The sequence below is a fragment of the Haemaphysalis longicornis genome, unplaced genomic scaffold (genome assembly GCF_048455015.1).
Source record: "Haemaphysalis longicornis isolate Haplotype H1 unplaced genomic scaffold, Haemaphysalis longicornis Haplotype H1 scaffold_5, whole genome shotgun sequence".
In the NCBI taxonomy this organism is placed as follows: domain Eukaryota; kingdom Metazoa; phylum Arthropoda; class Arachnida; order Ixodida; family Ixodidae; genus Haemaphysalis; species Haemaphysalis longicornis.
In genome coordinates, this window is record NW_027526385.1 from 137,889,437 (window position 1) to 137,915,567 (window position 26,131).

Sequence of the window (26,131 nt, forward strand, 5' to 3'; positions counted from 1 at the left end):
ATGAATGTCTTGCATAAATTCGACGCCGCTAGAGACATAGGCGAGGGCAGGGTGAGCCTATTGACGCACCTGTCTCCAGTACAGCCTACCGAGAACCGACGTCTACCGCTGCGTATCGTCGCTGACGACGTAAGTGTGTCGCCACGATCCTTCGAGTTTGTCTCAGTAGAGTGGGACGATCTTTGCACGGCCAAAGGCGTTGCCGAGCTGCGCACATCGCTCTTCCTCGACCACGGCTTTGCCATCGCGAAAGCCCTGGTGCTCAGGTCCTGTGGCCGCGGAAATCTCCTGCTCACCACTTTCGCCACTAAACGCCAGCACATCCTCAAAGGGACACCTGTACCCTTCTTCGAAAGTGTTGATGACACAGCCGGCTGTTTTGTACTCCAAACTAGTGCCAGCGCATTAGCCAGTACTAAACTCGCAATAGACGCCAGCACCTGCCTGTCGTCCGAAAAACGCCGGCCGCTCCTCGAGCTACTGAAACAATATGCGGACTGTTTTTCCTCCATGTCAGGTCTCCGTCAGACGCATCTGAGAAAGCACTGAATAATTGCCGAAGATACAACGAGGCCCATCTGTCAGAACCCGTACCGTGTGGCCCCCAAGAAGCGCGATGCAATACGGCGGCAGGTACAGCAAATGTTGAAAGACGACGTCATCGCACCGTTAAATATTCCGTGGGCGTCGGCTGTCGTTTAACTGAAAAAGAAATATGCGACATTACGGTTTTGTGTGGACTACAGCAAACCCAATGAGGTTACCAAAAAAGATGTCTATCCGTTGCTTCGCATTGACGACTCCCTCCACAGACTAGGACACACCCGCAATTTTTCGTCTATGGACCTGAAAAGCGCTTATTGACTGATCGAGATCGATGAACACGACCGCGAGAAAACCGCCGATTTTGTGACGCCCGATATACTGTATAAATTTAATGTGTTGCCGTTGTAGTTGTGTTCCGCTCCAGCCACTTTTCAAAGACTGATTGACACCATAAAGTGGCCAAAATTGGCAAACTTGCTTGGTGTATCTGGACTACGTGATCGTGATCTCCCCCACTTTTGAAGAACAGGTCGAACATCTCACGTCCATCCTTGAGGCAATACGATCCGCCGGACTTACACTAAAGCCTGAAAAGTGTCATTTTGGGTACGAGAAACTCCTCTTCCTCGGCCATGTAGTTAGCAGTGCCGGAGTTCGACCTGATCCTACTATGACTGAAAAGGTATCTAACTTCCTCGTGCCAACCAAGAGGAAAGCTGTGAGGCACTTTTTGGGGCTATGCTCCTATTACCGAAGATTTTTACAGAACTTCTCCCACATTTCAGCGCCATTGACCAACCTTACACGGCATGATGTCGCGTTCCTTTGCAGTGACGAGCAGCAGAGGGCGTTCGACGAGCTGCGCCATTGGTAGCAAAGACCTCCGGTCTTGGCCCACTTCGACGAAAGCGCCAGCACCATGCTCCATACTGACGCCAGTAACGTTGAACTAGGAGGGGTTCGTCTGCAATTGCAAGACGGCCTGTAAAGGGTGATAGCGTACGCCAGCCGAACGTTGTCCTCTTCGGACGCTAACTACTCGGCGACCGAAAAGAAGTGCCTCACCGTCGTTCTGGTAGTACTTAAACTTTAACTCTACCGGTATGGCCGTCCATTTACAGTGGTCAGTGACCATCACCCAATCTGCTGGTTGATGAGCCTAAAAGAACTGTTTGGTCGATTACCTCGGTGGAACCTTCGGGTTCAAGAATTCGACGTGAAAGTCCTTTACAAGTAATACTAATAATAATAATGGCTTTATTTTCATCCATTCGATGAGGGAGGATAGGGGAAAAAAGCTTAAAAAACAAGCTTGACACGCTACCTCCACCCTGGCAAGTACACAGATGCAGAAAATCAAGGCAGGCAGAACAGCTTAAAAGAAACCGTTTTTTTGGCACAAAAACAAAATGAAATGCAAATAAGTGGTCTTAATACATGTACAGATGGACAAGCACACTAAAAAATATACATGGTAAATCTTATTGAATAGTTAAAAAAACATCAACATTGAGACAGTACAGTGAAAACAGCGCCAAATTTGTATGTAGAACTAACCACAATAAAGTGCTCCAACATATGAACAGTTTTGAAAAGAAGGATTTGTATTTTCACTAAGTGAAAGATACTAAAGGTTCCTATGGCTTATCGCAAGTTGTTGCTGCATCTTGCAGCTACTTAAAAGTTCGAAATAAATGCAAGAAATGAAGACACTGTAAAAAAGTCATAAAAACGACATATTGCAGTGTATTATTAGAAAAAAAAATGCACGTAAACTTGTTCTTCACATATTTGTATTAGAATTTTAGGATTTCGTGTGAAGGTTCAACACCTCTGGAAGCTTTCGTTAAAGCATTTGTGTCCCGTAGTTCGTTCTACGGCCAAGAGCATGGTGACGCCGATTGTCTCTTGCGAGCAACAGCTTGCCCTGCGTCGGTGAATGACTACACCGATGACGACACTTTTCCTGGAGTACTGGACACATCCTTCGTGTCGGAGCAGCAACGGGGGGACTCCTACTACGGCCGCTGATGGATTTCTTCGAGGGGCTTTCACCAACTGTGCCGCGGGTGTTTTCAAGAGCGCTGTCATTCTTCAGTTTCCGCGATGGAGTCCTCTATAAAGCGAACATTTGTCTGCGTGGCCGAAGCTACCTGTTTGTTGTTCCCGCTGTACTTCGTAACGAGGTTCTGCAGGCTTGCCACGATGAGCCGATGGCGGGTCACCTCGGCTTCACCCGTACCCTGACTAGGATTCAGCAGTCATATTACTTCCCAAAGCTTTCTGCAGCAATGCGACATTACGTGCGCCTTGAATATCAACGACGGAAAACGCCACCAATCCGGCAAGCGAGTCTCCTTCACGCTGTCCAAAACCAAGAGAAGCATTTTGAACAGGTCGGGATGAACCTGTTGGGACCATTTCCGACGCCGTCCGGGCGGAACACGTGGGTTGTAGTCGCCACCGACTACCTCACTCGGTATACAGAAACAAAAGCTCTCCAAAGAGGAACTGCATTCGAGGCTGCCAGGTTGATGATGATCGTTGGATGTTTATGGCGCAAGGCCAACTGGGGCAAAGAGCGCCAAAACAATAGATTCGAGCAGCCCTCAGCTCATGTAGTGAAAACAGGGAGTTGTAAGAAGTCTGTGATTTGTTGCTGTCGCGTAGGGACTTCTTTTCACAACAGGCTTTATGTTTCAGGAAAGTGTTTGTGTAGTGTGCTGAACTGGACACGTGTTGGAAGTGTTGTGCGAGTGTGTCAGCCTGGTCTTCGAGTGTGTCCCCTGTAGTGCTGACCAGAGGCAGGCTGTGTGTTTGTTGTCCCTTGAGTTTACGTATTCGTGTCCATACTTTCCTTGTGTCTGTGTAGGAGTTTATTGATGTTATGAATGTTCGCCAACTCTCTCGTTTTGCCCCACGGCGCACACGTTTTCCTAACGCCTTGGCCCGTTTGAACAAGAGGAGGTTTCCCGACGTGGGGTACCGATGAAGGATACCCCACGCCTTGTTCTGAGGCTTTCGCGCCCGCCTACAGTCCTCATTCCACCACGGCCTCCTCTGGTTGCGCGGGGCACCAGCGGCGTGCGGAATGGACTTTTCGGCGGCGTCGAGGATGTGCGCCGTGAGGAGTTGGGTAGCTTCTTCGACGTGTAGGTGTCCTATGGATGTGTGGTGTAGTTTGGATGTCTCTGTAAATGTATTCCAGTTAGCTCGTGCTTCATTGAACCTATTATGGGAAGATGGACTGCATGGGCCTTTACCTATGTATGTGAGTGAAGTGGGGAAGTGGTCACTACCGTATGGGTCAGTGCCCACAGCCCACTCGAGGAGAGGAAAGAGAACTGCGGAGCCAATCGCCAAGTCAAGACATGAGTATGTGTTGTGTCCAATGTTATGGTATGTAGGCTGTTTATTGTTGAAAAGGCATGCTCCTGAAGATGTAAGGAATTTTTCTATAAAGCGACCTCGGGTATCCGTACGAGAAGAGCCCCAAAGAGTGTTGTGAGCATTAAGGTCGCCTGTCAGGATGTATGGTTCGGGCAGCTGGTCAACCAGCGCCTCGAAAAGTGAAACATCAGGAGGAATGTATATGGAGCATACCGTTATCAACCTATTAAATATTATTAAGCGTATTGCTACAGCCTCAAGGACGGTGTTCAAAGTGACAGGGTGGCATGCTAAAGATTTCCGGGCGATTATGGCCACACCCCCAGAAGAGTGTGTGCAGCCATCCCTGTCCTTTCTGTATACCAGGTAACTATTCAAGAAATTTGTGTGTTTAGAATTCAAATGTGTTTCTTGAACACACATTACACTTGGCTGATTGGTATGCATTATCTCATACACGTCGTCAAGATTATTCATAAGGCCTCTGCAGTTCCATTGAACAATATTTTCTCTTCCCATTATTTAGTGTGAGAGCTACTGGAGTGTGTATGTTTATGTGTTGTCTTTCGGGGCTGTGACTCTTGGATTGGGCTTTTTGGGTGGCCTATCTGTAGGCTTGGACGACGGAGGCCGGTCCTTGCGCTGCGTTGCAGGCAAGAACGGCACGACGTCCATCTCGTCGTCCGATGTCCTGGGTGTGCCCGTCGAACCGGGCCCCCTGGACTTGGCCCCCCTTCGGGGGCCCTTCGTTTGGCCCGCCACCGCCGGTGGTGTCGGAGGCACCAGAAGTGGCACGGGCGGTGCGGTGGCGGTGGGAGCCGGTGCGGGGCTCGTGGTGTCCATGGCACACTCCAACGCACTGGACGATGGGGAGGTAGGGACGGGAGCGGCACCGGTCCCGACGGAAGAGGTTGCCACCACAACCGCTGCTGCCTCAGCAAGCGGCGTGGTGGCGGGTTGGGCTGCCAGAGGCAACCCCGAGGGGGGCGAGGGCGGGACCAGGTCCGACTCGCGGTACTGGGTCCCCGCCGAAACTAGACGCCGCTCCGCCCCCCGGCGAGCTTCGTCGGCATACCTCCCCAGGGGGAAAGAGGCGAACCTCTTTCGAGCCTCTGGGAAGGTAAGATTCTCAGTCACTTTTACCTTGATGATCTCCTTCTCCTGTTTGAATTTCTCACATGTTCTAGAGTAGGCCCCGTGGGATCCCTTGCAGTTAGCACAGATGAGGGTTTGTGATGATCAGTTGTCAGATGCATGATCATGTTGTGCACACTTGGCGCATGTCAGTCGACCACGACAAGCATTAGTGCCATGTCCAAACCGCTGACACTTGTAGCAGCGGCGTGGGTTCGGCACGTAGGGTCGGACCGGACATCTCAGGAAACCTGCGCTGACCGATTCGGGAAGTGTTGAGCGGTCAAATGTCAAGATTATGTGTTTAGTAGGTATTATTTGGTCGTTTCGGCGTATCGCGATTCGCCGCACAGCTGTTACGCCCTGATTGCTAAGCCCGTCCAGCAGATCTGCTTCAGTCTCATTTATTAGATCTCTATCAGAGATCACGCCCTGGCAGCTATTAAGACTGCGATGGGGCGTGATCTTGATGTCGACATCGACCATGCGCGTTTGCTTCAAGAGGTTACAAAATTGTTGTTTGTTTTGAACTTCAATTAGGACTTCTCCCGTTGTGAGCTTTTTAGCTTTGTACGATTTGCCTACAAGGCTTTCAAGAAACTTGGAGATGATAAAGACAGACTGGGAAGTGATGAGGTTTGATTTATCAAGGGATTCCATTACCATGAAGCGCGAGAAATTATCGGGCTTTGGAATGGAGATCGAAGACAAAGGAGGAAAAGATACTTCGGTGCGGCCCCTTTTCAGGGACCGATCACGTTTGGAGGGGGGGTGTGAAAATTCCATATGATACATTGGAAAGCAGGGGACGGGGGTACTTTCTTCCACAACCTTACCCTGATGCTGAGGAGGTCCCGGAGCTCCCTGCCTGGTAAACAGACAGGGAGCCCATCCGCCGGAGCTTGACCTGGGCTCCGACGGCCACCGTTCGTGGTTTCTAACCCTCCACCTATAAACACATTGCCACGGTTGGATCCAGCTTATGTTTGGGGGCTCGGGGTCCGCGGTATCGCCAGTACCGTCACCAAGATTGCTCAAGGTGCCCCGTGCGGGGGAGGCTGCCAGGTTATTTATTGACAACATTGTTCTCCGGCATGGTGCCCCGGCCATTGTTATTACGGACAGAGGAAAACGTTTCTGCTGGGTTGTCAACGCGGTGATGTAACTCAGCGGGACTTCACATCGGACCGCAACAGCGTACCACGCGCAGACGAATGGGTTGACTGAATACCTCAACAAGAGAATAGCGGATATGCGGAGTATGTGCACCGACGCCGAGCACAAGACCTGGGGCGTCGTATTGCCACACGTCACATTCGCTTACAATATGGCTCAACAAGACACGACCCGGATGACACCGTTCTTCCTTCTCTATGGCCGACCCTTGACCAGTATGTTGGGCGCAATGCTGTCTCATGACACCAGCAACGACAACTGCAGCTAAATGAGTTTACGCAGTGAACGGAAGATGCGCGTCAACTGGCGCGCTTACGAACAATGCAGCAACAGCGCTACGACACGCACCATTACAACCTCCGTCACAGGACTGTCATTTTTAAACCCGGCGAAAGAGTCTGGTTATGGGCTCCTTTTCGACGTCGCAGACTGTGTTAAAAGCTTTTCAAACGCTACTTTGGTCCCTATAAAGTTTTGCGCCAACTTAGCGACGTAACCTATGAGGTTGTGGACGACGGAATCGTTTCTCAACGCCGTCGTAACCGCCGCCTTTACGTCGTTAATGTCGTGCGTAGGAAGCCCGACTTTACACGTTTTTCAGAGCTTTGCACGCATCGGGACGATGCTCTCTTGACGGGGGGGGGGGGGGGGAATGTCGCGTCGATATTTATCAAGCAGCGATCACCTGCTTGCGGTGTGTGTGATCGTAGTGCAGTGTTTAATCCCCAGCGAATGTTACATTCCCTCTCCTTGACTAGCCAGGTGTTTGCAGACGACGACGAAAATGTGTGGGTCCACCGCTCGCGGTCCAGACTGATTCAGCTATGTGCGCTGAGTCAAGCCGTGCTACCGGTGTAGCGCTACGTCTAATAAATAATTACATCACAGGCCTGCAGCTGTCTACACTTCCGTCTACGAACCCGCAACAATGTCTTCAAGCAACTTATTGGTTAGCTATGTGGCCAGTTTGTTTTAAATGTTTACTGCAAATATCGTCAATGTGAAAGATGACACGCGATAGGGACTATAATGTTTTTTTTTTCTATTAGGGATTCATTCCTGTACCGCTCCCACTATGCCGTTTTTTTGTCGCTTCTCCCACTCTGAATTCACTAAAAGTTTCTTTGATTCATCTATCTTCTTCCACCACTACCTTTTCCTAGTGCAAACACGAAATCAGTACAAATTTACGACGCGTTCAAAATTTCGTGTTTTCGCACACCTTTTGCAAATTTTTGAAACTAATACCGCAATGTTTCGTTCACCGCGGTTATGGCCATAGGTATGAATCGGATGACTGAGAATGATTCTGTTATTATTAGTTGTCATGTTAGCACTATAAAGGTATTGTCTTTAGGAAAAGACAAATATTTTTAATGCATGTTTCGCTTTCCGCAGACCAATGGCGTACGCCGCAAGGGCAAGGGGGCACGCTTTGCCACCGAAAACTTCTTACCACCCGAAGAAGGCGGGGAACCTGGTAGGACGATAACTTGGGTATCATAAAACAAAGGCTAGAGAGATTTTTTTGTCGCCAACTGCGAATAACTCATATCTAGCGTAGGAAAGTACCCCCACCACAACGATAACCATTTTTGCATACAATTAGGAATAAAAGTTGTCATTGGCAAATAAGCGTGTTTATGTTATAAAACCTTTAGTAGTAGTTTAATTATATACCCTGCTTTGGCGTATTGCTTGATTCGTTTTGTTGTTTTTTCTCATTTTATGTAGTCATTCAGCACGCCTCTTTGAACAAAATAAAACACCAGGCTCTCCACTGATACAGACACAACGTAAATTGCGCATTTATTTGTACACTGTTCCATTGTTTTTGCATGAAACGGCTTTTAGGAAGCTGGATTTATACCTCTATAAACGGACACTAGTTTTAAGAGGTTTCACGTTGTCACTACCCGAAAAGTACAAAACTTTTAACCCTCAGTCTGTACAAAATTACTTTGCATTATTCCAAATTTGGGATGTGTCATTCGTTCAGAGTTTTTATATTATACAAATACCAAGTACTACTAATGTGCAAGCCACGATTTTTTCTTCAGACACAAAGTCACAATTTCGTGATATTAGGTTTTATGTATTATTCAACGAATCCCTCGCAGTCATAGCACTTTATTTTTGTGTATTGAATGTTACACCATTAAAGCGTCAGAATTTTTGTCTTACATGTATAAAAGTCAGTTCTAAGAAACGTAATTTATTTTAATAGTTTTTCTCTGTATTTATAAGTTTCTTAGCTTACTGAATTGATTGCAAGCCAGGAAAGCAATAAAAGTTCTTATTTTAAAGTGATATAGTAATTGGTATCATTGGTGTTTTAGAGATTACGGTTATTTACATCTTCATCGCTTAATTCACATCTTTGCAGGACATTTAAAAGTTATCAGGCTCAAGCCCTGCCATATCTCCCAAAAAGTTGCCTTTTATTTTGAGTGGCAACGAACGTTCGTCTTCTGGGCGTTTTAAATACACCACTTTTTAAGGAAAGCCCTGTAGGCCTTATTAAACGGTAAGTTTGACTGTGTTCGTTGTGAACACCAGTGGTACCAAATGGCTGCCCCTTTAATGAGCTAACAACAATGAAAACACTTTTGCTTAATGTGGTTTATGAGCCAAATGTTCACAGCAAGAGCCACGGACGTTGAAACTGGGATAACTTCGATTTTTCTATCAATTTTCCCAGTTAGTTGGCATCCTGCTTCAGAGGAACACAAAAGCAGTGCTAGTGCGCACGGCGGGAAGAAGAATGTGATGACCGCTGAACAGAACCGGTGCACAGAGAGATGAGTAGAGATTGTTTGGGAAGCTGCCATAAAAACTGTAACCATTCTGTCTGTCGGACCATAACCGACAAAGGACTAAGATAGAAGCGGAAACAGAGGCATACAAGCCGTATTGCAGTTGCGAAAATTGTTGCAATAACTCCAACACATGCATTATAAAAAACACGTTTCTAACTACGTCTCTTCTTGACAAACAGGAGCTAGTGGTACAAGCTAGGAATACTTTATAGAGTATAAATGTCGTGCTAACGCGTTTCAATGCTTTCTCTTTCCGATTCCCATTTATGAATGAATTTTGTTAACACCTTTCACCTCCAACGGAGAATCAGTGTCTGATTATGCATAAAAGATTGCAACATCTCCTAGCCTCTATATATTGTGAATTTATTTTTCAATCGTGCACGCAAGTGTGTGCCAGACATTTTTAATACACGAGGAAAAAGGAGTGGTTGACGACAGGTATGATCACCGGGTACTTCTTTAGTTGTGCCTTGTTTATATATTACTAAATCGCTAGGTTGCCACTTCTATCCCTTTTTCTTAAATCACCGCATTGTTGTGTTGTACGTTTTACATACAGTAAGCGGCTTTTTTCGAAAGACAAATTCGATGTTACTCATTCCTATGTATTGATCTGTCTTTGTTCAGAGTCCCTCGCATCCGTCCATTTTGCGCACAAGCTATGGTTTTGCTAGAGACAGGCAGTAGTTCAAATCTTTTCTTCGGTACAACACCGGCTGTAAAAACGCAATTCTAGGAAAGAAAATTTTTTAATACAGTGTTGTTTGTTTATTGTTTATTACTGTAATACAGCATTGTTTATTCAGAATTATTTATCTAGAAGAATTTTGCTGTTATCTTAGTTGATTCGAAAGTTATGATTCTTTTTTCAACCCCTCCTGGACACACCCGAAACCTAAAATAAATCTTTAGGGTCGAATAGGATCTTCCACCTCGTCATAAATGTCTCTTGGTATATATTTTACGCAATACTAACTTGTTCAGGTACGTTCTAATGCTTTTGGGCGCATTTCGTTAGACAATGTATTTTCGGTTTATTTCAAAATTTTCGCTAAAGGGCCGTGGGGTGCAGTGGCACTCTGTTGTTTACATTACACGCGTTTGCGTTCCGTTGCGTGTGCGTGTGGTTGTGATTTTCGTATGCCGTTTTGAGCTCGCGGGCTTAGTACTAACCTTTCATCGATACAGTCATAGTACTTTATTGTGCAGTTATATTTATAGAATGGGTATAGCTGGCCTGACCATTTTAGGTCGGTGCATGAAAAAGGGTGCCCGTGAGTCAGCTGGAGACGCAAAACAGGCAACAAAAAAATTGGACTTCACCTCGCGTAACAGGAAATCGTGCCGCTTTCGAATAACGCGCAAGAGCCTGGGTGATTGTAGGCTGATTGACTTTTTTTTACATGTACAGGTGGTCTAAGCATTGAAATCCATTTTTCTTAAAACTTAATTTTTCCATCGGACGGTATCGCAAGCACTGATAACTGACCTCTTAATATATATTTTCCAAGAAATGTGGCATTCTGTTTGTGTACATATAGCACAATGCAATGAAGCACAATGACTAAAAAACACTACTAACAATTTATACCATTATTATGGCACGAAGGCCAAATAAGCATGATATCAAACGTTTTACATTTTTTTTACTACGCAACATCACTAAAAGGTGCGATGGTCGTATTTGTTCGATCCACGGGTTATTTTCCTCGTTACGTTACAACCAAGTCGCATTTCGAAAGCACCCATTTTTTTCTACTGATGCATTTTGTGCAACATGTATAATTTTTCCCTTATGGATTGATACCAATATTTTTGGATACTTTGAGCAATTTTATTACGTCAGGTTTCTAAGTACAAAAGATGTACAAGGCAAAATTTAAATTGTTACATTTAGGCTACAATCGTAAGTTTATTTTTCGAAGTTGGTTACCTACCTTAACGTCATCTCAGGCTGCCGTTATACAAATAAACGCGTATAGTTTGGGTATCTTTTCAACGTGGCACCCTGAATTCTCAATCTGTGCAGTATTTTAAACTTTTATGTCAATGTAGTTTCTCTAAGAAGTTTTGTCCTCTTTGTAAAAAACATGTTAACCCGTTTGTTGGTGGTATTTGTCTCCGCATCGGGTCGTAAGCCAACAAGGGCATCTTTTGCAGTGCCTAGCACATGTCTCTGAAGGCTGCGGTTTCGGAATCTTGTTTTTCTTCGGCTCGAACGATGTCTCGAAGTCAGGTTATTCTATTTCCGGCTTCTTTACTGCTCATTACAGATTGGAAATGGGTAGAAGAGAAGTGAAATTCGCACACTATGGCACCCGGCTGTGGGACTGTTCGCCGGGGGTTTCATGGCCCCAAATTGTGTTCAGAAATTGTCGATCCACTGTGACACCTGTCGATGATGGAATTAATTGCATGAGGAAACGAAATCATATGCCACTTATTCCGACACACACGTAAAGTACAATATGAACATATCATGTCATGCTAAAATATATACCTCATTTTCCAAAGGTCACAACTAGAGCAAGAAAAACGTCGTAGTCAATAGTGGATTAAAGCAACTGACTGAGATTGTCATTTCGGAAAACGCGGAAAAATGTTGGCCTCAACACCGAGGCGTGAGTTGCACACTATTGTTCAGTTCGGAGGTAGAACTGCAGTTATCAATTTCTACTTTCAGTTGTCTAGGGGATACATTACTTTGATAACTTACTTGTGCCATTCAATTTAGTATGTTTACAGTTTTTCTAGAAAACTGGAAGGAAAACTGCATCAAATGTTTCCTTCAAAACTTCAAAAAATTGCTATTTCCATATCGCTTTTAGAAAGCCCGGAGTGAAGGATTTGGGATTGATATAAAACGACTGCGCCTGCGATTTATATTTTGCAAGATATGCTGTCGAGGACAGTATCTGTGTATTGTGTGAAGGAATAAGCTTATCTACCGAGCTAAGTTTTTAAATAAAAAGCGTAAATATGCTTAGCATAAAAAACGGTGGTTACTACACGAATTATTTAGATAGTCATATTTATGCACAAGGAGGACTTTGGCGAAGTTACCTTTATTTGGATGAAAGAAGGATTAGAAGTCATGTTTGAAAGTGTTACGCAATGATGTGAAAGGTACATAATCTTGGTTATTGGAGCATTGGTGTAGATGCTAGTATGGCAGATTTCTTTGTCAATGGGGAATCCCCTACACACTGACATTGTTTAGCTAGCTGTAATGGCGCGAAAATAAGTGGAGATGGGATATTGTTGTTATTTCTGAAGGAATAATTGCGAATGCGAAACAGCAACTTCGGCTTTTAGCAATAATATAAAATAAAAGGGGAAGATGTTCGCTAGTTCAGCTGTCACCTCATTGGAAAAAAATACTTTTCACTTCACGTAAGCCTGTCACATCTTGTACGATTTTCGAAAGCACCTTAAAATTTCCTATGTGCTGTGGGATTTTTTTGTATAATGCTGCTCTTTGTTCTCTTCCACATCTTAACAGGCATAAGTCTGTCAGAATTTATGGGAAGGTGATTCAGTTCTTTGTTTTTTCTTGTTTGAACCATCGGCCGTAGGTATCATTGTTATCCACCATTGATATTACGTTTTTGTTGTCCAGAGACATACGGAAAAAATTCTTGAGTACTCGTTATGGCCACATCTATATATTCAATGCGTTCTAAGCATTGTGGATGAAATTAACGCTATACGTTTGGATGTCATTATAAATATCATTTCTAAACTATCAAATGTGAAAAAGCCCCTGACTACTTTGTAATAACTGAGGCTTTCTCAGTGTTCAAGTTGTTTAGAAGGGGGCAGCTATACGTCCTAAGCAAGAACACAGAAAAGAGTTGTCGCCTGGTGTCCTTGTTACCAGACACCAGGCGAAATACCATTACAAATTTTGCAGTTAGACAAACAGAAGCACTGATAACATTTTAAAGTTAAATGACTCAATTACAAAAATTTTGACGCAAAGGAATTTGTAAGTTGGCGTGCAAATCATTGCATACGTTTAGAAAACCATACGTTACAAAATTATGCTACCCGAATTTGTGTCATAACGACATCTGCAATACGTAATCTACGGTTTCTTAAAACAAACTGAAATATCCGACACCTGCCAAGATTTTAGCCTTATACTGTGTTTGACTAAATATCGAGTAGGCTTTTCTTTTGGCATCCCCCACAAAAGCAAGATTACCGAAATGAACAAATTCGAAAAAGCTATGTTTATTCTTAGCAATTTTTTAGACCTGATAATCTGTCGCACCTAATGCAGTTTAACGGCGTCTGTTTCTCAGAATACCGAAGAGAGGTCACGTCTACATTTGTAACGGCAGATTTGGCATTATGAAAACATAATGATTACAGTGGGACGACCTTTCGGCACGACATATACGTCATGACACCGAATTTTAATTAAGTGCAATCTTTTCCCGACGAACTAATTTCAAATTGTTTTTTACAAGATTGAAATATTGTGCTTGACTACCCACTGGTATTTTTATAGCGAATAATAATGTCGTTGACCTAAGCGTCACTTTCTTCCTTCCCATTTATGTTACTGCTCTGTCGCACTCCTCTGTTTTAAAATTAAAAAAAATGATAATAATATTAACAGATAAAATAGCATTACTAATTTTTTGTTCCCGGGGATAAAGTTTGAGTGAGAAGAAACAAACCAACAGAACAAACACAAAATGTATAGGGCTAGAATATTCCAAGCGCTCAAATATCTCTGCCCGCCCCTTTTGCGGGGCACCTTTTATCGTACTCGCAGAATTCGCCGCACGATAGTGCACGAAACCCATTAAACAATTGCACTCCACCGTAGAGGCCTGTTTGCAATGTTCCTCTGGTAATACGGTTTTACTCTAAATGGATTGCTTGTTTGCAAGTTTTGAGGCCTGCCATCTGTATAACTGCTAAAAGTCAACGTGGATGTATTAGAAAAATAACCGTATGGCCACATTAGTATACCTCCCTTTGGTATATCAACGTCGTTACACTGCTTTACCTCCCATTTGTGAAAATTCCTGTTTGCATTTATTACTGTACTTTATTTTAGTCCTTTCAACCTAAAAAAAACTGGTTTCACTAATATCCCAAAAAACACAGGTTGCCAAAAGTGTAACCTTATCTCAACGTTCCAAGGTGAAAGAAAACAGACCCTAAAATAATTTGGGAAAAAGGGTTGGCTTTTTATGCCTCTTTGGCTCATTTATTCCAGCCAGACATTCAACAATTTTCTCTGCTGTAAAGTGCCTGCTCGAGACAACAGAGAACTCAAGACTATTTTTTTTAGTTCCACTCACTACCAATGCGTGTCTCCTGTACACTTTTTAAGCCAAAACAATCAGCTTTTATGGCTCTAGCACATCCCCCATGCAGGGTATACTAGAGGAATGTAGCTTCTCGGATAAGATATGTTGAATCTTCGTTTAAAAAATTTTTAACCTTGTATTTGCTTCAGCGCAGCTTTGTATTATGTAATTGCGTATTGCTGTAATTTCCGCACCTAACATCGTAAGTTTATTATTGACGAAGAAAGCACAATTGCCAGGTGTTTTGTTTGTATTGTGATTGCCTTCGACGCAATATATTCTTAAACTATCGATTTTCAAAGTGGGCGCTTGTTGATATGTAACTCCACCAAAGGTCGTATGAGGATTACGACGTAAAGGGTTGCTATTTCGCAAGGTTACTTCTACGACGAGTAACCACTGGTGTGCTCCTTGGCAAACCAATCCTTAGTATGTTGCTGCAGATGCGATACTTCATTAACAACATCATTTTGCTCCGCTGTGCTAGCCATGGTGTACAAGATGACCCTAATAAAAATGATCTGCACCCAACATTTAGCCAAGGCCGACAAGTCAAATTTATGGGTACCTTCTGAACACTGCAATTTTGCTGTTTTAGTAAAGTGCAAAACGATTGATAAAATCTTTGAAAGCAAATTATAATAGTTTTATAATTGGCAGAAAACAAAATTTCTTATGCGCCTAAAGACATCAAATACAAAATATAGGTAGCCAAATGCAATTACTTCAACCAAGTACTTCAGGGCTGTAAAAAAGCTTTCCTAGAAAGGCTTGGAACTACTTAAGCCCCCAAAAGTCCGAAAAGATGTAAAAACCCACCCAAGGCACGGATTCTATCATTGCTGACTCACTGAATGATTACTTTATATCCGTCTTTAGTGTCGACTGCAATAATGTGCTAGACATTGTTACCCAAAATCTTTGCCATTTAGATACACTAACTCTAACGGAAGCTGGTGTCATTACACCTTTTGCTGAACATTGACACAATAAAGTGTAACGGTCCCGACAGTATTACAAACACTTTCTCAAAAAGGCATGCCGAACTGATAGCAAAAATCTAGTCTTGATTTTCAACAAATCATTGTCAACAGCTACGTTACCGATGGACTTGAAAACGGCCAATATTGTTCCCGTAGCCAATGAGTGCCGCTATGACACTCAGTCAAGCTTCACACCAATTTTTTTAACTGGCAGAGTAATCAAGCTGCTAGAGCACATTATCCTGAAGCATTTAAATTTATAGCTAGAATGTTAGCAGATATTATCACCTTGCCAACACGGGTTTCCTCAGGGACTATCGATAATACTTCAATTTGTACAGGTAAGACACGATACATGTGTAAGCATAGACAACCAAAATCGGGTTGTCGTAACCTTTTTGGATGTTTCAAAGGCATTCGTTCGGGTACCACAGAAAGAGTTAATAAAACAAATTACACTCAGTTATCAACGACGACGACATGATTTGCTGGATAAAAACTACTTAGCCAACTGTGTTTAGTCCCCTTACTTCAAAGGCAAATTTTCAAAATTAATCCAAGTTACATCCGGAGTTCCCCAGGGTTGCGACCTGGCCCCGATATTATTTGTGATTTATAATGACCTGCTTTCCAGTGTTACGGAAAAAATTCAAATGTTTGCTGACGATTGCGTATTTTACCTAGATAGTAACACGATGGGAGATTATTTCATATTAGAAACTGCCAGAAACTCTGTTTATTACTAGAGTTATGACTGGAAATGTCACGGAATTTATTTTTAACGCACCCACACAAGGTAGGCGATGAGTTGCGCTGTAGTGGATAGCTCCGGAGTAGTTTTGACAACATGGGGGCTTTTATCGTGCGCCGAAATTTTGAACAAACCAGCGCATTCGCTTTTCGCCACCATCATACAAGCGGCCGCCGTGGCCAGGAACAGAACCCGCGTCCCCGTGCTCAGCAGCACAACGGGTTATCCACTGAGCCACCGCTGCGGCAGTCCCTCAACGTAGAAAATGGGCTCAGTTATCAATTACGAAACGGAAAAACAGGTACGGACCCGCTTAGAACATAAGTAATATTTTATATTCGGGATTCAATAGCACAAAGACTTGGAATGAATCAATACGCTAGACTTCAGATGGGATGCCCAAATAAATTATAACGCATCAGCTGCACTGGGAAGGGGTGTTTTCCCTCAAAAGATGCCCTGAATAAGGACCGCCAGAAACAAAGCAATTAGCCTTTACGCTTTTGTTAGATTCTTACTCGAATAATGTAACATTATCTGGATCCCGTATTCTACAGTACACCTAAATAAACTAGAGTGCGTACAACTAAAAGCAATTACGTACATTTATAATCGGGGCGACACAACTACTACAGCAACTGAACTACGGAGGAACGCCAGAATCCTCTCCCAAAAAAATCGTTCGAAGCCAGCCCGTTTCAAATTCTTATATCAACACTTTCATAAAAAGTTAAACCTTGATACTTTAGGGTATCTCACACCCATACAAACGAGCTCCATGCGGCAAATTCGGACCTTACCTTTAAAGAATACAATACCGCACCGATTCTTTAAATAAGCCTTCTTTCCACTAGCTGCAAGAGAGTGAAAAGGTATGCACTCGTCGAATACTAGTACCGCATCAGTTGAACATTTCCTAACAGTAGTTGAAAACTGCCTACATGAGAGAAATTCATCAAAACTACTGCTAGCACATTGTACAGAGTGAACCTTAGTGTTTAATCAAGTGCGTCTACACGGTTTTTTTTCTCTGTCTATAGCTCACACTTGATGTTCACTATTACTGAGTAGTCTTGTGACAAGAACGTTACGCTAAATTTATTTGATTTGGTTTGTTCTTCAAGCCATCCTGTGAAATACAATCTCCAGTTTCTGTTTGTATTGAGATGATGCATTGAAATTGCCTTTGTGTTGTTGGTTTGTTTCCACGAACTTGGTGACGCTTGATGCTTTGGATTTCAGATTTAAAATTTGATGTCCGATCGTCCTCTTCACATGTAGAAAATCTAACTCACATGTTTATAGCATTGTTTTTATTTATGATCAAAAACCTCGTTGAATTTTGTGTACTTCAAACGACTGTGGCGCCCTAAGCCACAAAAATCCCAAATGGGATTGGAAGTATGTCAAAATAAACAAACAAATAAATAAATGTATTTATTGTTTTGTTTACGGCACAGTAAACAATTATTTATTTCAAATTTGTATTTAGAGCACCCAGCGTGATTATTCTGTTCTCGGTGAGACGCATTTAGTACCTGTCTTTTATGGGTTATCTTGTTTCTCGCATTTTTTACCCGCGAATATTCAAGTGTATAGGTGGGTTCACTGCACAACGCAACTAATTTGCAGTGCTTTCTAACTTGTCTGATCACTTTCTACCCAGTACTGTTACGCAAATTCAATTCAGATTTTTTAGAAACTACATCTCCAGTTTAGGATAACGCTTTGTCAAGCATTCAGAGCAGTGCAAGGCCAGTCTTCCAGCCAGGCATCAAGTATATCTGCAAGCCGGCTGCAAGTTCTTGTTTACTTTTGTGCTCCTTGTTGCGCACCAAACTTTAATATCGACTGCCAACTCCTGGTGCCCCCAGCTTTATTTCCGTTTTCGCCCACACTGCCAGGAACGGGTTGACGCATACCACACGTCAACGGAACAGTGGGAGGAAAAATTGTTTTAAGAAGCAAACTTGTGGAACTACAAGCCTGTCAGCGATGGCTGGTCGATACAGCCACAGGGGTAATGTAGGCTAGTGGAGTCCTAAAATTAAATTAGCCAGTTTCTCTCAACCGTGTGTTAAAGGGAGGTTTTCTACCTCTACCAGCCAACTGTTCTTTCGTGGAATGCGAGATAAGAAATTCCCAACGCAGCTAGAAAGGCAGAGGGCACATTTCACGGAGAGTGCACTCACGGAGCACTGTGTGGATTTCGCGGTGGTAGGGCGGTATGACCCAGCGTTCCCCGTGCGACGCCCGGCGTCGGTGTCGGCGGCACCCTTCCGTCAACTTCGTCTTCTGCTTTAGCGAAGGTATTGGGCCTGTTGCGGCGCAGCTTTGCGTCCATTTCGCGCTTTCGTCGAAGAGATTGATTAACGTGTTCAACAGCACCTCCTGGGTAACCTGGACCCGACGGAATTAAGTTGTCGTTCGGCAAAGATAGGATAAGGATTGGTTTGCAGGGTGGGAAAACGGAAAGTAGAGACCATTTACCGACATTTGGCAGGTAGAGAAACGCCAACTTTTTCGCACTGCGTGTGACAAATGGCACAGCGTTTTCTAAATTGCTAAATGCTGATTCGATTGTGCTTTAACAGGTACTACCAAACACGATTAGAGAAAATGGTTCTGGTAAAAGCTATTATAACAGTTTCATCAGATTTCTCGCAATTCTCAAACTTACGAATCTATTTAGTATAAATCTGTATAAATGTGAATCAGTAAGCTCACACACGGGATTATTCGCTTTTCGCCTCCGCCCGAAAAGCGGTCTCCGCGACCGGGAACGAACCCGAGTCACCGGGCTCAGCAGCAGAACGCCATAGCCACTGAGCCACCAAGGCGGGTAATTCTTGAAAATCATTGGTACAGCGCTATGGTGCTTCCCAGGGGGTCAGTCACACAGCGCAGTAGACATCGATTTGTAGAAAATCGCTCTTTTTCTCAATGCCGCCTTCAGTGGTTGGCAGGGCGCGTGTCGCTTGGAGTCGCAGCCACAATGTTTTCTTACATCATTTGGAACAATTGTTACTTACGTATCAGTTGTAATCGTTTAGCGTTTTTCTTTATTGAAGGTCTACAGCAACTTAGTACCAAATTTGAACTTCCTAACTCCATTAGTTTTACAGATCGAAACATTTCATTTCTTCCGGTGCGTGGTGGAAGGGGGGGGGGGGCGGCAGAAGCAATGGTTACCGCGTTGAGTCACACCTGGTGTCAACGCAAGTATAATAAATGTAAATTGCCTAACGTTTGCGCAGCCCTGTCAAATCTAGCTGTTGTTGCCGGAGAGCACGATAACAGATTTTCAGCTTTAGAATAGCGGTAAAATGGCAAGGAAGGATACTCATGCACCTACAACGGCATTTAAGAGGTGAAGCCCGTTATAGGCTAGGGCTGTTGGCGTCTCCGGTCGTGGCCATAGTCGTCGCGTCATGTATTCATGGCACTAAAACACCGCGCAACCGTTTTAGGCTTCGCGCTAGAACGTCATCATCATTACCATCACCATCATCATCATCATCATCATTACCACCAGCCTATCTGCGCCCACTGCAGGGCAAAGGCCTCTCCCATTATTTTCCAATTATCCCGCTCCTGCACTATCTGCGACCAATTTATCCCCGCAAACTTCTTGATCTCATCTGCCCATCTAACTTTCTGCCGCCCCCTGGAACGCTTGCCTCCTCTGGAATCCACTCTGTTACCCTTAATGACCAACGGTTATATTCCCTTCGCATTACATGCCCTGCCCACGTCCATTTCTTTTTCCTAATTTCTACTAATATGTCCTTAACCCGCGTTTGCTCCCTGACCCACTCCGCTCTCTTCTTGTCCCTTAATGTTAAACCTACTATCATCCGTTCCATTGCTCGCTGAGTCGTCCTCAATTTATGTTGTACCCTCTTAGTGAGCCTCCAAGTGTCTGACCCGCAAGTGAGTACAAGCAAGATGCAGCTGTCATACACATTCTTCTTCAGGGGCAATGGTAAGCTGTCATTCATTATCTGGGAATCCCTATCGTATTCACTCCCCCACAATCTTATCCTTCTAATTATCTCTGCCTCATGGTTTGGATCCGGGGTCACAACTAGACCTAAGTATACATAGTCCTTATTCCTTCAACTGCCTCGTCAACTATCTCAAACCGCTGAGCTGTCCCGAGATAGTTGATCATTACTTTAGTTTCCGCATATTAATTTTGAGGCCCACGGTTCTACTCTGTTTGTCCAGTGCGGAAAGCATGCTTTGCATTTCGTCCCCCTTATTACTTAACGCGTGCGAAGCGCGCTAGAACGTAGCGCGTACTAAACAAGCACTGGGACATTCCTCTGCACCTCGCGCTGGACTACTTCGTAATGCGTAATAAGTTACACCGCGACACTCGTTCACGCCTGGCGCTAGACCACTCGATTCTTCAAAGACAAGAGAGTTTTCCAGCAAATATGTATACCTCAACCACACCGGTTTCATCTCTGTTAGCAAAACGCCAAGTCACCAAGAATACACTTTTAAACTGCGTGCTTCGCCCAATCCACCGCCACGCCACCCGAGGCTTCAAGTTGAGGAAATGGCCAGGGATTTGTTTCGGCTAGGTCGGCATCAAAGTAACCATTTTAGGCAGATATTCTCTTGAGCGTAACAAAGGCAAACTTTTCCATCGGCGAGACGTAAATGCATCTCTCATCACTAGGCCAGCGTCTCCACTTATCCCTCCAGAAGACCGAGTAAAAAAAAACTACAAACACTGGCTCAGTATCCCCGCAGGCGTGCGCTGCAACGTCGTCCGCCGGACGCTTTTCTGATTCTGTCGGTCTTTCTTTCCTGGCTCTCTGTGCCATACTCGTGCAGGTATGAAGTGCCCCCGGCTCCAGAAGTAACCATAATCCCTGATACCTAAGGGGCAACACTACAAAGGTCGAACCATGCTGGACCGGCTCATAGGGACATAAAGAGCACCCCCTTTACAGAGAAAGATCTGGCCAACCTGGCGTATTATATGGCGACCACTTCTCAAGACTAACCAACTCAACTCTAGACTGTAAGTCCCCAGCTGCTGTAAAAGACCTGCCCACGGTGGACATCAGATGAGCGATACAGCAGAGGGTGCTCAGTATCTCTGGGTCCGAACAGGCCACCTTAGAAAATTGACCCTTGCAACGTTCAACTAACGAAGTTTGTCTCGTGAGGGAGGCGTAGGTGTATTACTAAGGGAGCTCCGGACATGAAGTAAGCTATTTTAAGATTAAGAGAAGTTTGAAGTTCAAGCGAAGTCTCCATAGAGCACAGTTGGTTATCGCTATAGCACAGTTTGCTATCGCACAATTTGCTATCACACTCGCTATCGGGCACAGTTTGTGCTACAGTGAGCCCCAAAAGAAGAAAGAACACAGGGGGTGGGTCGTAATCCACAGCAAAATAGGAGGAATCACAGGGTAGTTTTTTAGCATTAGCGAGAGAGTCACGGCGGTTGTGGTCAAGCTCAACAAGCGATGGAGGTTAAAGATAGTTAAGGCGTAGCCGCCTACACAACCAGCTGTTATGATGAAGCCGCAGGCAGCTTATACGAGGACGCCGTATCAGCAGTGAAGAATGCAACAACACCGTTCACAATTGTGATGGATGATTTCAACGCAAAGGTCGTTGAGTAGCAAGTGGGAGAAAGGCCAGTGGAAACTTTGGAGTAGAGAATCGCTACAGTCGATGAGATATATTGGTGGGATTTTCACAAAAAAAACATAAAATTTTAGAACACAATCTTGTACAACTAAAAAAAACCTAAATGCACATAATGTCCTTTGGTAAAACAGAAGAAAACGAAATTTTTATTATTTTTAAGTCACAACCCGGGTATCGTGAAAGGCGTAGTAATGCTAAGGAAGAGTCGGGGCAAGGATCGGGGCTGGACGCTACAATGTAAATGCAGGCTGCGAGAGAAATCGCGGCCAATTGAAGCAACAAAAGATAAAAAAGCGACTCAAGTATGATGCACAGGTAAAGAAGTATTCCATCCTGTCTATTTTGGCGGCTTTAAGTCTGGTAAGCGAGCTTAACTAGTAGAAAACGTTTGGTAGACCTTTGCGCCCTACTAGCTCGTTTGCCACTCTTTAGGGGAAAATGGTTTCCCGGGTGCATTTAGTCAGGAGGTCTTCATAACACTGTTTTATCCATCGCTCATACCCTTTCAGCAACGTGGGTCACCTTATTACAAAAACCGATGTAAGCTTCGATGAATACACGCGTGTGTAAAAGTCACAAATTTTCCCGCCGCCTCTGCATATAGATCACCACATCTATGACCACAGAAAAACATATATAAAAAAAAGTTTGACCGTAATCGAAAACTGATGCTGCAGCAAACATTCCTCATTCTTATTGGTTATTAGTTTTGTGTTACAGGTTTTTTTTGTATAAAAAATCTTTGCTTTCAGTTTGGGCCGAGCAGTTGCATGCAACACGCACATTGGAGGAGGCATAATAATGCCATAAGAAAAAGAAGTGTCATCGATGGCGGCTCTAATGCTAGCGCGATACACGGCATTGGAGTTACATTTTGGTGGGCGCAATATATTAGGAACGCAGATATTTCACTCGGCTGCAGTCATTGATTATATACAGTGGAACCCCGATAATGCGACTTTGAATACACCACGGGAAAGCGCCGTCTAGCAGGGGTGTCTTACGACCGGGGTACGGCTAAATTCCCGCCTAGTAGACGGTCTCACGCGAAAGGTGGGCTAAGAACTTATTGAAACTACTTTAATTAGCGCCTTCTCGCGCGATTTTCAAACCTTTAGCTCAAATCCCCAGTGACAAAAAAGCAACGCCTGTCCAAGACATCCCAAAAGGATTACGAAACGTGTATGCTGCTTATATCCGAAACAAAAAATGGTCACAAAATGACTTGCAAAAAACGCCCGACATTTTAACGACCTCTTTTATCTCTCCAACGGGCCGGGAGGCAGAACATTTGCTAGGCGATCTAAATCCGGTTTTACAAACGTCGAGAAAATTTGTTGCAGAAGAGGGATAAAATAGCATCTGAAAATTTTGTTGTGGGTGTATTGCTGAAGCGGCATAAAAGAGGTCTTGTAAATGCCTGCAAAATTCTGGTTTAATTATGGTCGTTGGAATACCATTAAAATCTTTTAGCGTGGCTGTTGTATTCATTCGTTTTGTACCGGCCAGCAAAACCAGCTGCGCACTCACCTTTTGTTTTTGGCCCTGTGCGCCTTGATTCTCCCTCTATCCCCTCTCTTTCCCCTCTCTTTATGGCAACGTATATAATCACCCTTCTGGCAATAAACGCCGTCGTTAACTGCCCGACCATCGTCCATGCTGCTGCGCTGCGCGCGACTGTGTTACTACAGTGGCGACGAGCCCGGAAACCGCCCATGCTGCTCTGAAAGTTGAAGTCCATGGCCTGCCGCAACAAGTACAGACGACCATGACCAGCCTACAGCTCCCGGTCTTCAACGACACAAGAGATAAGTTGAAAGCGTAACTTATTCGGGCTGAAGCGTATTTTTAAGCAAATGCTATTACTGACTCCAAAAGGCAGAGAGCACTTCTGGTGGCAGCACTCAGCACGCAGACTGTGCAAGTGCTAGCGGGGCTAATTTCACCTCGGATGCCGAATTTCTTTACTTACGCCGAAGCGGTCGCAGCATTAAACGACTACTACGATCCCAAGCGTCACGAGATAGCAGAAAGCTACTACAAGTTTTTTACCCGGTGCCAACAAGGAGAGTCGGTGCACGCAATCCTAGTCGAAATATGGCGCATAGCAGACAATTGCAACTTTGGAAGTGCGCTAGACCGGTTGTTGAGGGACTGGATTGTTTGCGGCGTACGCTCAACTAACTTGCGCAAGCAGTTACTGGCAAAGAAAGATTTAACCCTCGAGGAGGCTGAAACAATGGCCATTGCAGCCGAGAGAACCGACAGCGATGCGAAAGGTATGAGTGCAGAACCGCCGACTGTGCTAAAAATGCGAGCCCATCATCGCTCACCCTCTCGAGGTAACCATACACAAGGCGCGTCGCATGACTGCTGGCGATGTGGAAGCACGAAGCACGACGGTAACGCCTGCCGCTGGGCTAACGCACGCTGCTATCTCAGTGGGCGACGCGGTCATTTGAGAAAGAAATGCTGCAGTGCTTCAACTGATGCAAGGTTTGAAAGGCGGGCAGCGAGTGTAAAGGCACTGACAGTTAAAGCGCGTCTAGCAATGACGACATGGATAGCGCACACGTGTGGACGTTGATTTCGGGAACCACCCATACGCCGCACGTTTTGATGGGGCGATGTAGAACTGGCCATGGAAGTGTATACTGGTTCCCCGGTGTGCGTCGTATCACGCCAAGTGTATGATCGACCCCACGCAGAGTGGCCGCGCTTACAACCACCACAAATCAAGCTCTCGTGTTACTCGGGACAGCTTCCGGTGTTGGGTGAACTCCAACTTCCAGTGAGGTACAAAAATGTATCAGTGCCTTGTCCGCTGATCGTGCTTGACTGTGGAGGACCCAGCCTATGTGGCCGCGATCTCATCGCTTTGCTTGACAAGACGGGCGTTCCGATTGGAGACCTGACCGCGCCGAACCTTACAACAAGTGCCGAGCCAAGCGACAATATGCTGAACCGACTGCTCGGCGAGTTCTAGAATGTTTTCTCAACAGACCTTGGACTTATCAAAGGTCCACCAGCCAGCCTGAAACTCAAGGAGACGGCGACACCGAAATTCTGTAAGCCCAGATCTCTTCCTTACGCCCTCCGCGATAAGGTCTCTTGTGAAATTGATCGGCTGGTGTCACTTCGTGTTCTATCGCCTATGCAACATGCAGTATAGGCTACGCCTATCGTGGTCGTTTTGAACAAGGACGGAAGCGTGAGGATATGCGGTGATTTTGAGGTCACCCTCAACCCGGCATGTGAGGTGGAGCATTACCCTCTTCCGGTGATAGAGGACATGTTCGCAAGCTTAAACGGAGGCGAATATTTCAGCATCTTGGATTTAAAAAATGCATACAATCAACTGCCCCTTAACGAATCGTCCAGCGGGCTGTGTGTCATTAACACACACCGAGGGCTTTTCCGGTATAACAGACTTCCGTTTGGAATAGCTTCCGCACCGGCTATTACTCGGCGGGCTGCCGGGTGTCCAAGCCTACCTTGACGACGTGCCAGTGTCAGAAGGCAAGAGTGATAACGGAGAGCAGCTCAAGAGAGTGTTGGAGTGGTTCCGAGAGCATGGCGTTAAACTTAGGATTGACAAATGCAAGTTTTGGCAGCCTTCCGTCACTTACCTTGGCCATGGTATAGTTCGGCAAGGCCTCCACCCCATTGAACAGAACGTAGACGCCGTCATGCAAGCCCCGCGCCCACGTAACGTTAGCAAATTGAGCTCGTTCCTTGGCATGCTCACGTTCAACGCCCGTTTCCTTGCCCAATATGTCTACTGTGGTCAGCCCCTTGTATCAGCCCATGGAAAAACGAGCCCGTTGGGAATGGCGGGAAACGCAGCAGACAGCGTTCGAAAAAGCGAAAGAAATTTTTAAGAATGCGCAACTTCTCGTTCATTTTGACCCCAACAAGGAACTGAAGCTAGAATGTGACGCTTCCCCGTACGGCGTGGGTGCTGTTCTGTTTCCCTCGGAGGGAAATGAGCACTGACCAATTGGGTTTCGTTCCAGAACGCTAACAAAAAAACTACTCTCAGCTGGAGCGAGAAGCATTGGCACTAATTTTTGGCGTTTCTCGTTTCCATGAATACCTCCTAGGTCGGCAATTCACCCTGGTAACCGACCATCAGCCGCTGCTGGGACTGCTGAAGCCTGACCGCCCAACGCCGCCGATGGCCGCCGCGCGCATTCAATGATGGGCACTGTTCCTGGGAGGCTACCAGTACAAGCCACAGTACGTTCCGGGGAAACAACTACTGACAGCAGATGGACGGAGCAAGGAGCAAGAGCGAAGCCCAGAGCTACCAGCACCGGATGA

The 26,131-nt window shown here is 45.0% G+C and overlaps 1 pseudogene; it reads left to right on the forward strand.

Annotated features, from left to right (window-relative positions):
- LOC144139906 (uncharacterized) lies at nucleotides 1–26,131 on the forward strand (annotated as a pseudogene).